Source organism: Saimiri boliviensis, chromosome 17 (genome assembly GCF_048565385.1).
Source record: "Saimiri boliviensis isolate mSaiBol1 chromosome 17, mSaiBol1.pri, whole genome shotgun sequence".
Lineage (NCBI taxonomy): Eukaryota > Metazoa > Chordata > Mammalia > Primates > Cebidae > Saimiri > Saimiri boliviensis.
This window is the reverse complement of record NC_133465.1, coordinates 46,231,723-46,242,807: the sequence shown is the minus strand read 5'-3', so window position 1 is coordinate 46,242,807 and position 11,085 is coordinate 46,231,723. Positions and strand designations below refer to the sequence as shown.

At 48.7% G+C, this 11,085-nt stretch overlaps 1 long non-coding RNA gene across 1 annotated transcript; it reads left to right on the top strand.

The window, feature by feature from the left end:
* The first annotated feature begins 5,267 nt into the window (after window positions 1-5,267).
* Window positions 5,268-10,496, top strand: LOC120366887 (uncharacterized). Its single transcript, XR_005581411.2, has 3 exons — window positions 5,268-5,398; window positions 7,766-7,910; window positions 9,764-10,496. It is a non-coding gene; the product is annotated as an uncharacterized LOC120366887 (long non-coding RNA).
* Window positions 10,497-11,085: the final 589 nt, after the last annotated feature.

The window sequence follows — 11,085 nt, the reverse complement described above, 5'->3', positions numbered from 1 at the left end:
ACCCTTGTAGCAGAGCACATCTCCCAGTACAGGCAAGCATTGTACCTAGGGCGGTGTGTTCCTCCTCTGACTTTTGGGAACGTCCTACTCTGTCAAAGGAGTAGCTGTCCTTTCACCACTGTACTTTCTTAATAAATCTGCTTTTGCTTTGTACTGCAGACTCGTCCTGAATTCTTTCTTGTGTGAGATCCAAAAACCCTCTTTTGGGGTCTGGATCAGAGCCCCTTTCCTGTAACACTAGCAGTTTGAGAGGCCAACGCAGGTGGCTTGCTTGGGCCCAGGAGTTTGAGACCAGCCTAAGCAACTTGGTGAAACCCCATCTCTACTAAAAAATACAAAAATCAGTTAGCTATGGTGGTGCACACCTATAGTCCCTGTTACTGGGGAGGCTGAGATGGGAGGATGACTTGAGCCTGAGAAATTGAGGCTGCAGTGAGCCATGATTGTGCCACTGAACTCCAACCTGGGCAGCAGAGGGAGACCCTATCTCAAAACACAGACAAACAAAAATCTCTCTTAAGTATAAATGGGAATATTTCCCAGACTAGGTCCAGTTGACCATTGCAAAGTTGCTTTACATCCTAGAGCACATTCAGCACCTTGGTATGTACTTGGTTTCCTCTCTTCATATTTTTTTAACGATAGGAGAAAAACTATCTGCAGAGGAAAATTCCTTCTATGAACTAAGCCCTTCACTTTCTTAACCCCAGCTTTCAAGGCTAGATGTCTAAACAAAATTTGAAGAAACTTCTGCTACAATAAGATGATTCCCTTCTCTGAAAGGTAAGAAAGTGGGGGTGGGGGGTGGTCTCCTCCTTCCATGGGTTCCCCATTCTACAATCCCAGGGCTGCTTAACCATTACAGGGTCTCTCTCTCTCTTTTTTTTTTTTTAAGATGGAGTCTCCCACTGTCACCCAGGCTGGAGTACAGTGGCACAATCTCTGCTCACTACAACCCACCCCCCAGGTTCACATGATTCTCTTGCCTCAGCCTCCAGAGTAGCTGGGATTACAGGCACCTGCCACTACACCCAGATAATTTTTGTATTTTTAGTAGAGACGTGGTTTCACTATGTTGGCCAAACTGGTCTCGACCTCCTGACCTCATGATCTGCCCGCCTCAGCCTCCCAAAGTTCTGAGATTGCAGGTGTGAGCCACCATGCCTGCCCTACAGGATATCTCTTAACGCTCTCAAAGTTGGCATTCTACAATTCATCCTGCATCTCAAGGGGCTGGGACTCTGTAAGAAAACCTCATCTTCCTGAGCAGCTACAGAACCCAAAAAGATGTGGTAAAAGACAGATTTCCCAGTAATTGCGCCCACTGGGTTCCGGGGCCCACAAGCTGAAGCCTACACCAGGTGAATCTCCTGCCTGCCGAACACACTACCCATGCTGCCATTCACCCCATGCAAAAACAAAATGCACCCAAGTCTCCTTCATGCACTCATCTGACAACGTGGTGACACATCTATCTGCCAGGACCGTGTTCCTCACTGGGAGGTCGAAAATGAAAAGACAAAGTTCAGGTCTCTAGGAACTCAAGTTCTAGTGGGGGAACAAAGAGGTCTCTAATCCGTCTCACCCTTACCCCCACCCCAACCCTGTCACCCTGATATCAAAAGGCGAGACAAGCTGGGTTGTGTCAACTTGGAAGAACCACGGGGCTGGGCTGTTGGATACCCCTTTAGCTAAGAACCCAGCAGAATCTGAGGAGTTTAGGATTTGCAGCCATCTTGGTAGCTGCAGGCAACCTTCTATGCAGCACTATTTGGGGTTCTGTGCCTTTGAAGGGACAAGCCTAGGCACACAGGCTGGACACATAGTCTGCTCCCCGCCGAGGAAAGAAAATGATACGAACAGACAACGATGCAGGCAGCAGAGACCCCTGCTGGGACAGGCGGCCAATGGGAGAAGAGTGTGAGTCCAGGTCCCAGGCTCTGTGCACAGGCTGGAGGTCTGGGCCCAGAAACCAGAGGTTGGATACCACCTGTCTTTTTCCAGCTGCGGGAGTATGGAGGGTGAGTGAGGGGTAGACTAAACTCATGCAAACCCCATCCCAGCCCAAATGACTTGGTGCGAAAAGGCCGGGTCTGGTCGAGTCTGGTCAGGCATGCAGCTCGAATACCACGCATGCCCTAAGGAACCTAGCTGTCGGCACGGGCACCTGAGTTCAAGCTGCAGCGTTGCACTTCGCTTGCTGTGTCCTCCTCAAAGAACCTGGGCTTCTCTTTAAGCTTTAGCTTCCTCGCGTGTACACTGGGGAACATTACCAATGCTTACCTGCAGGGTTGTTGTGAGGGTACAATGAGACAACCGGTACAAAGCACTTAGACAGTGGTAAACTGTCATCATCAGCCACGTAAACTCCTTCCAGTCCTCGCAGCTGGAAATGACCTCCGCCCCACTGGAACTCACATCTCAGCCTGGCTCTAACTCTCCGCCCTGGAAGGGAAGATCCCTGTTTCACGCATATCCACAGCATCTAGTTAAAATTCAAACGATGAGTGAGGATTTAAACAATTCTTGTGAGAGAGGGAGGAAAAAGAAAGAACTGAGAAGCAATGATGTGATTGGCAGAAGCATGCCACTACAGCCAGCTACCAAAACAAGAACAGCAGCAGATTGAGTAGAGGGATCTTGGATCCAACTTGCAAGTTCAAGGGAAGGGGACATTAAGCACAGGCTTGGTACCACTCAGGGTGTGGTCCACGGACATCGCCTGGGACTTTGTTAGAAATGCGGAATCTCAGACTCTGTGCCCGACCTACCGAGTTAGACTCTGAATTTTACAGGATTCCTGTGCACTCTAAACTTTGCGAAGCATTAGATAGACTAGCGGTTCTCAGGGCTGGCTCCACTCTTCTTACGGGTGGGGGCGCTGGGGTCATGGGAGCCCCGCCAGGGCAGGGGGCTTGTTGCCGTGGAACCCCCTCTCCGCCAGCACCAAGAGATTATTTAATGGGCTATTTAATTAAGGGGTAGGAAGGTGCTGTGGGCTGGTCCCATGCATCCAGGAAAGAGGCCAGTAGAGTATTCTGCCCACTCTTTTTTTTTTTTTTTTTTTTTGAGACGGAGTTTCGCTCTCGTTACCCAGGCTGGAGTGCAATGGCGCGATCTCGGCTCACCGCAACCTCCGCCTCCTGGGTTCAGGCAATTCTCCTGCCTCAGCCTCCTGAGTAGCTGGGATTACAGGCACGTGCCACCATGCCCAGCTAATTTTTAGTATTTTTAGTAGAGACGGGGTTTCACCATGTTGACCAGGATGGTCTCGATCTCTTGACCTCGTGATCCACCTGCCTCGGCCTCCCAAAGTGCTGGGATTACAGGCTTGAGCCACCTCTGCCCACTCTTTATACAAACCTACAGCGATGGCCCCATCAAGGCCTAGACCCAGCACTGGCCTGACAGGAGGGCAGGGACATCGGGAATGGGTGGGTGCCCTCCAGAGAGGGGCTGCTACCTCCCAGCAGGCATGGGAAGAGCAGTGGTGTGGGGGTTCCACCAAGAAGGGAACCTCATCTAGAAAAGAGGTTACAAAGCTACCATTAAACCATTTTTCCTAAAACAGAAAAAAAAAAAATCATCTGAAGAGACTTTTTTTTGAGACTGAGTCTCACTTTGTTGCCCAAGGTGTAGTGCAGTGGCACAATCTCTGCTCACTGCAACCTCTGCTTCCTGGAATTCTCGTGCACAGGCGTACACCACCAACCTGGCCAATTTTTGTATTTATAGTAGAGACAGGGTTTTGCCACGTTGGCCAGACTGATCTCGAACTCCTGACCTCAGGTGATCTGCCCACCTCAGCCTCCCAAAGGGCTGGGATTACAAGCAAGAGCCACCGCACCTGGCCTGGAATCATCTGAAGAGCTTTTAAAAATGCTGATGCTGGGGCCGGGTGCGGTGGCTTATGCCTGTAATCCCAGCACTTTGGGAGCCAAGGCATGCAGATCACGAGGTCAGGTGTTCAAGACCAGCCTGATCAACATGGTGAAACATCATCTCTACTAAAAATACAAAAATCAGCCAGGTGTGGTGGTGTGTGCCTGTAATCCCAGCTACTCAGGAGGCTGAGGCAGGAGTATCACTTGAACCCAGGAGGTGGAGGTTGTAGTGAGCCGAGAATGTGTCACTCCAGCCCAGAAACAGAGTGAGACTCCGTCTTAAAAAAAAAAGCTGATGCCCAGGCTGTATCCCAGAACAACCAGCATCATGTTGATTTTTGTCACTCACCAGGTGATTGCAATATTCAGCCAGGGTTGAAAGCCATTCATCTAGACCAGGGGTCCCCAAACTACGGCCCACGGGCCACATGCGGCCCTCTGAGGCCATTTATCCGGCCCCCCGCCGCACTTCAGGAAGGGGCACCTCTTTCATTGGTGGTCAGTGAGAGGAGCACAGGATGTGGGTGCATCTGTATGTGGCGGTGCCGCAAAGCACAGTGTCGCTCACGTACAGTACTACTTCCGGTGACGCGGGAGGCACGCGTCACGGCTTCAGAAGTGCGTCACATGACGCACATCCAGTCTGCGGCTGCGGCGCCCCACATCACCGGAAGCAGTGTGAAATAACAGCAGAAGTAGGAAGAAAGGCAAAGCACTATAACCATTACTACACAGTACAATGGCCCCCATACCCCCCCAAATGTACAACAACATAATGGCCCCTATAACCTCCCTTTGCCCAAAAGTCTCCCCCTACATTACTATACACCGTGTTTCCCCTATTATAAAACCCTGTCTTATATTAATTTTACCCCCAAAAGACGGGGGCTGTCTTATTTTTAGGAGGTGTCATATAATAGGGGAAACACGCAGCAGTGGGCTTCCCACAGAAGAGGCCCACCGCTGCTGCAGATGTCCAGGACGCTGTATACACACTGTCACAGGCTGATCACCACCATCCCTGTATACAGCACTGGAGGCGGTGCTGGGCCTGTGACACTGTACACTGCTGTCTGGGACAGTGGAGGCAGCAGCGCTGGCTGTGAAGGGTGTCACATCTTGCATAGTCCAGCCCTCCGACGGTGTGAGGGACAGTGAACTGGCCCCCTGTATAAAAAGTTTGGGGACCCCTGATCTAGACCAACCCTGTAATTTGCAGGTCAAGAAACTAAAGTCCAAAGGGCTAAACTGACCTGCCCAAGGTCACACAGGCAGGGAGTGACAGTGCCAGGGATCTGAGCCCCAGAGCTCCACCGCCAGGGCTCTCTTCACTGGACTTCACTGCAAAACGGGGCGGGGTGCAGCAGAGTGTCAGTGCTTCCTTTCTGCCTCGGCTTCTTCCTGGTTGGGTCCTTAGCTCAGATCCTGAAGGACCAGCTTCCTAAATGCACGTGACCTTACGCCTCTGAATTCCCAGATGGACTATGGCCGTAGGGGCCTCGCCCTCTCGGGCGGTAAGTACCAGAAGCCTGGGGCCAGCGGAGAGTCTGCTTCCTAACCGGCGCCAGTCTCGGCTGGAACAGCCTGGCACCCTCAGCCAGCCAGCCTGGCCCTGCCATTCCCGCCCACCGCCCCTGCCGTCTTCCCAGAGACGCCGAGCCCTCGGGGGCTGTCCCCCCACAGTTCTCAGAACTCAGGGGAGGTTTCAGAGCCCCCACAGCCTCAGCTCCCGACTCCGATCGGAACTGCTGGGACAGGCCCGTTCTCAAGTCAGCAACCGCGACTATCTTGAAACCATCAGAGGCTCCCTCCTGACTTGTTTTCGCTCTCTTGTCAGGGTTTTGGGGAGGAGGGGGTGTCTCAAACCTCTGATTGTCTCTGCTTTGTGACTCTTTCTGGTGTGTTTTTGAAGTGGCTTTTTGTTATTCTGCCTCCACGAGCTGGTTTTTCTCGGCAGCCGTGGAAAACACTCTCGGCCTGCTCTGCCCTCCACCGAGCGCTTGGATCCCTTGTAAACAGCTGAGCCTGGTGGCCTGGACCGGGCTCAACAGACAGGGAGGGCCTGGGCCTGCCGAGCCCTTGAACAGAAACGTGCGGCACAGAGCTTCACCGTGCTCAGGGAGGAGGGTAGTGTAGACACCAGAAAGCAGAGAGGACTTTCTAGGCACAAGATTACCCTACTGATGTCCCAGTGAGGCCTGTTCCACCGCTGGAAAACAGGCAAGAACAGAGGTCTGCCCCTTCCCGGAGCCTCAAGCCTGCTAGAAGGAGGGCACCCACCTGCAGGAGCCTTTCCTGAACAAAAAAAAACAAATTTTTTTTAAAAATAGAATCTCACTCAGTTGCCAAGGCTCACTCAATTGCAAGTGGCATAATTGCGGTTCATTACAGCTTTGGCCTCCACAGCTCAAGCAATCCTCCCACCCTAGCCTCCAAGTAGCTGGGACTACAGGTGCCCCATGCCTGGCTAATTTATTTGTTTTGTAGAGATGGGGGGGTCTCGTTATCTTGCTCAGGCTGGTCTCAAACACCTGTGCTCAAGCAACCCTCCTGCCTCAGCCTCCCAAAGTGATGGGATCATAGGCATGAGCCACCGTGCCCAGCCCTATCCTGAAAAGTGAGAGGTAGATCCTGACTTGCGCTGCCCGATATAGTAGCCACTAACCGCACATGTGACTACTGAGTGCTTAAAATGTGGCTACTTTGTGGGCATGGTGGCGGGCGCCTGTAGTCCTAGCTACTTGGGAGGCTGAGATAGGAGAATTGCTTGAACCCATGAGATGGAGGTTGCAGTGAGATGGCGCCATTGTACTCCAGCCTGGGTGACAGAGCAAGACTCTGTCTAAAACAACAACAACAAAAAAGTGGCTACTTTGACTAAGGAACTGAATTTTTTATTTAGTGTTGCATAATTTAAATAACCATGTGTGGCTAGCGGCTACCGTTAGACAGCACAGCTCGAAAGCAGGGTTCTCAAACTGGGCTGCATATTAGAATCACCTGGGAAGTTTAAGCCACTCTGACGCCTGCAGCCATCCCTGCTGACTTTGATTTATTGCCACTGGGTGTAGGCAGAACCAGAGTTCTGAAAGCCCCACAGGTGATTCTCATGCACAGCCAAGTTTTCAAACTTCTGGCGCAAAGGATTTCCCACAGCTGTTCCAACTCTGACATCCTACATGTTCCCACAGTTTCAGAATTTAAGGAGCAAGGAATTTATGTACAGAATCAACTCAAGATGCCAGAAAATGTTTTTCATGTTCTAAATGTAATACATGTTTGTCATAACCCATGGGAGAAAATTAAGAATATTCAGAGAAATGAACAGAGGAAAGTCAAAATACCCTAAAATCCCACCACCTAGAGACAAAGCGTTAAAACACTTAGACGTAGATCCTTCCAGGCATTTTTCCATGGATAGAGCCTTATTTTCCTTTGAAATTAAAATCCTACTCTGCTTCCTATTTTGTAATTGTTTTTGTCACTTTGCTTATTTGATGAACAAATATATCATCAATCGTAATGGCTACATGATATTCTATCATATATAAACCACTATTTATTCAAATTCATATTAATATTGGCTCTATTTTTGCTATAATTTTTTAAAACATTGTTATGAAAAAATAATAACAATGTCTTTATGAAAAGCCATTTACTAACTCCTTAGGAAAAAAGAAAAAAAAATTAGGTCAAAGGGCATCGAAAATTCTAAGACTTCTCCTGAATGTTTACCAAAGGCCTCTCCAGAAAAGTGGAACCAGTTCATATTCCCATCAACAAAGCATGAAAGTACCTAAATTTATGCATGTTGGCACTGGGGATTGAAGTTTTCAAACTTAACAAGGTTTGAAAAAAAATGTTTTTTTATCCACCAACAGGTAACCCGCTGTTTCCAAGTTCAGCACACCTTTACTGAGCTCTGACGAGGTGCCAGGTGTCACCTTGGGTGTTGGTGATAAAGACGAATGGAATGCATCCCTGTCCTCTAAGAACTCGAGAAAGGAGACAATGAACAACTTGGCTGTAAGTCAAGGGAGAACAATATAGATGCTAAATAAAGGTACCAAAATCACAGTGGGAGCAGGAAAGAAAAGCCCACAATTCTTCACAGCAATGCTAGGAAGTCTGAGGGGGTGATGTTCGTGCTGGCTCTAGAAAGGTGAGTCCAGGCGCTGGTGAGAGGTAGGAGTGATGGTATTCGGCAAACACCAAAAAATGCTGGAGGCGCGAGGGATTGGAAAGTTATCACTTCCACCCTCCTTTGGCTCCTATATTTATCAACCCTCTACAGTCAGGAAGCTTCTCCTGAGTCTAGTCTCTCCAACAGCCTCCTAGTGCAGCTTCAACCCCTTCCTCTAGTTATGTGTAGTGAGAATGGGAGGCAGCATGGATGCATTCTCCATAAATTCACCTCCAAAGACTTCTAGACCAAGGCAAACGCTAAGTGTGGTATGACATGTTTTCATTGATGGGTCGGTCCCTTTTGGATTATTTGCTCCTTTCGTAAAAACAACATTGACTTGTAATGTCAGTATGTCCATTTACCAGCCTGGGCAATATAACGAGACCCTGCCTCTACAAAAAATTTAAAAAATCAGCCGGGTGTGGTGGCATGTACCTGTAGGTCCAGCCACTTGGCAGGCCAAGGTGGGAGGATCAATTGAACATGGAAGGTTGATGCCATTGCACTCCAGCCTAGGTGACAAAGCAAGACCCTGTCTTTAAAAAATAGATAATATTATATACGTAATATATATATATATACACACACATATATAATACATATATATGTTTATATACACACACATATAATACATATATATATTTATATACACATGCACATTTATATATATTTTTTTTTTAAGTTGCAAAACTCAAGACCATAGGGCAAACATCAAGATGACCTGGATTCCCCAGGCCACCGGTCCTGAGCCCAACTTGCCCCCCATTATTAGAATGACTAATGCCAGCCCTGTATAGAGACGTGGGAGCCAGTTTAAATCCTGGCTCTTCTACTTAGGCCCTTGTGATTCACCCAAGGGAATTCCTTCTTCATCTCCCTGGGCCTATACGACCGGGATGATATGAATAGTGAAAAGTTAGGTTTGGGGAGGTAAGGGAAGACTTTTGTTAATAATAATAACCACCAGTGTCTCCCATCCACGTGGGCGCACATCCAGCGGGCCAGCCCCTGGCCTTCCCTTTTTGTGAGTCTCTGACTCACAAACACACCATGTCAGCCGAGTCTGCCATGTATTTTAGAAATAATACGTTCCCAAAGATGGCCTTTCTTGGGAAACTCACTGAAGAAATGAATTAAGGGACTTCCCAACTGTGTCTCAGGGCAGGAGGTAAGATGGGCATGACAGTCACGGGACCTTTTCCACCGATTGACCGACACTCCCTGTTTCCCCAGTTCTGCCCTACAACGTCAGAGACCGGATCAAACTTCCCTACTTGCTCTGCCTTCACCTCCCCTTTCTCCCCTGCTCTGTGACGCATGATGTCCCTGGAGAGTCCCCCACATCATCGCAGAACAAAAACAAAAACAGCAGAGAAAAACTACCAAACCACGCTCCCCCCACCCCCTCTACTATGAGTCGCCCACACGATGAGGGTTCTTGGTTTCAAATACTAGAAATGGAATGGCCTTTTTTTTCTTTTCACTTCTGCTATTTACACAGAAATACCTCGGTGCTAAACCCACCATAATTCAAGTTTATTTTTGGATTTCTCAGCTGTAGAGATCTATAGAATGCCTAAATGGGGAGCAACTCAGTCAATAGGAGGAAGGAGAGGGTGGAAGGGAATGAATGTTGTTGAGAAGCTGCTGTGTGCTGGGGCCTTTCTGATGCGATTTCATTTCCTCCTTGCAGAGACTCTTAGAAGAAACCCTATTATCAATTATCTTTTGAAGATAGTGAAACCGAGATTCTGTGTCGTTAAGCAACTTGGTTTAAGTCAAACAATTCTAAGTGGTGGGACCTGGATTTAAAACCCGGACTGACTCAAAAGCCAGAGTTCTTTGGTCTCAGCCCTCACTCCACCCACGTCCGCGCCCGCCCCCTCTCTTGCTCCCACAGTGAATTCTCACGTGCCTTCCGTACCCAAGTGTTTGTACTCTCTCTGCCCCAGCCACCTCCTGTACTTCGCCCTTTTCTGCTCTGGAACAAAAATAGGGCCAACCAGAGAAGGTTCTGGAAATGTCTGATTTGGTTTTGTTTCATTTTTCCCCAAAGCATAGTACATGCCTCATTTCAACCCATTTAAGTAACTGACTTCTTGCCCGTGCCCAGTGGCTCACGCCTATAATCCCAGCACTTTGGGAGGCCAAGGCCAGCGGATCACAAGGTCAGGAAATGTGAGACCATCCTGGCCAACACGGTGAAACCTTCTCTCTAAAAATACAAAAGACAGCCAGATGTGATGGCATGCACCTGTAGTCCCAGCTACTCGGGAAGCTGAGGCAGGAGAATCACTTGAACCCAGGAGACAGAGGTTCCAGTGAGCCGAGATCGCCCCACTGCACTCCAGGCTGGGTGACAGAGTGCCTCAAAATAAAATAAAATAAAATAAAATAAAATAAAATAAAACATATGTATATATACATTGACTTCTTGCTCTCTGGGAATCCGGTAGGGGAGGACAGCCAAGGTGGACATAGCTCTAACAGCAACATGGAAGAGTGCCAGACTTGAAGCCACACAGATCTCCGCTGCCCAGTTTGGACACTTAAGGCACTTAAATGTTGCTAAGCCTCCACTTCCTCATCTATAACTGGCAATGACGTACCCATCTGGCAGGGTAATTGGGAGACCCAAATGAGATGATGCGAGGGAAAGGGACCAGGTCAGATTCCAGCACATAGTAGACATCCAAGAAATATCTCCTTCTCTTCCTCTCCTACATCCTCAGGAAAGGGGTTCAGGGCTGCCACTAGGGAGCCTGGCCTGCAGAGAGCACACTTAGATTCATTTAGACCTGTCTCAAATATTTTCAGGGCCCAGGTGAGAGTACAAATAGCGGCCTACATACTGCATGCCCAGATAGTTAAGTTATAAATAAAACTAACAGACTTATAAAATAGGCTCCATTTCATAATGAAACTATGTATTTTCATAATGACCTACAGGGTCATGTTTAAATTTAGAATCTCAGACTCCTTCGAGAACTCTTAGATTCTCCCCTCAGCTCGCCT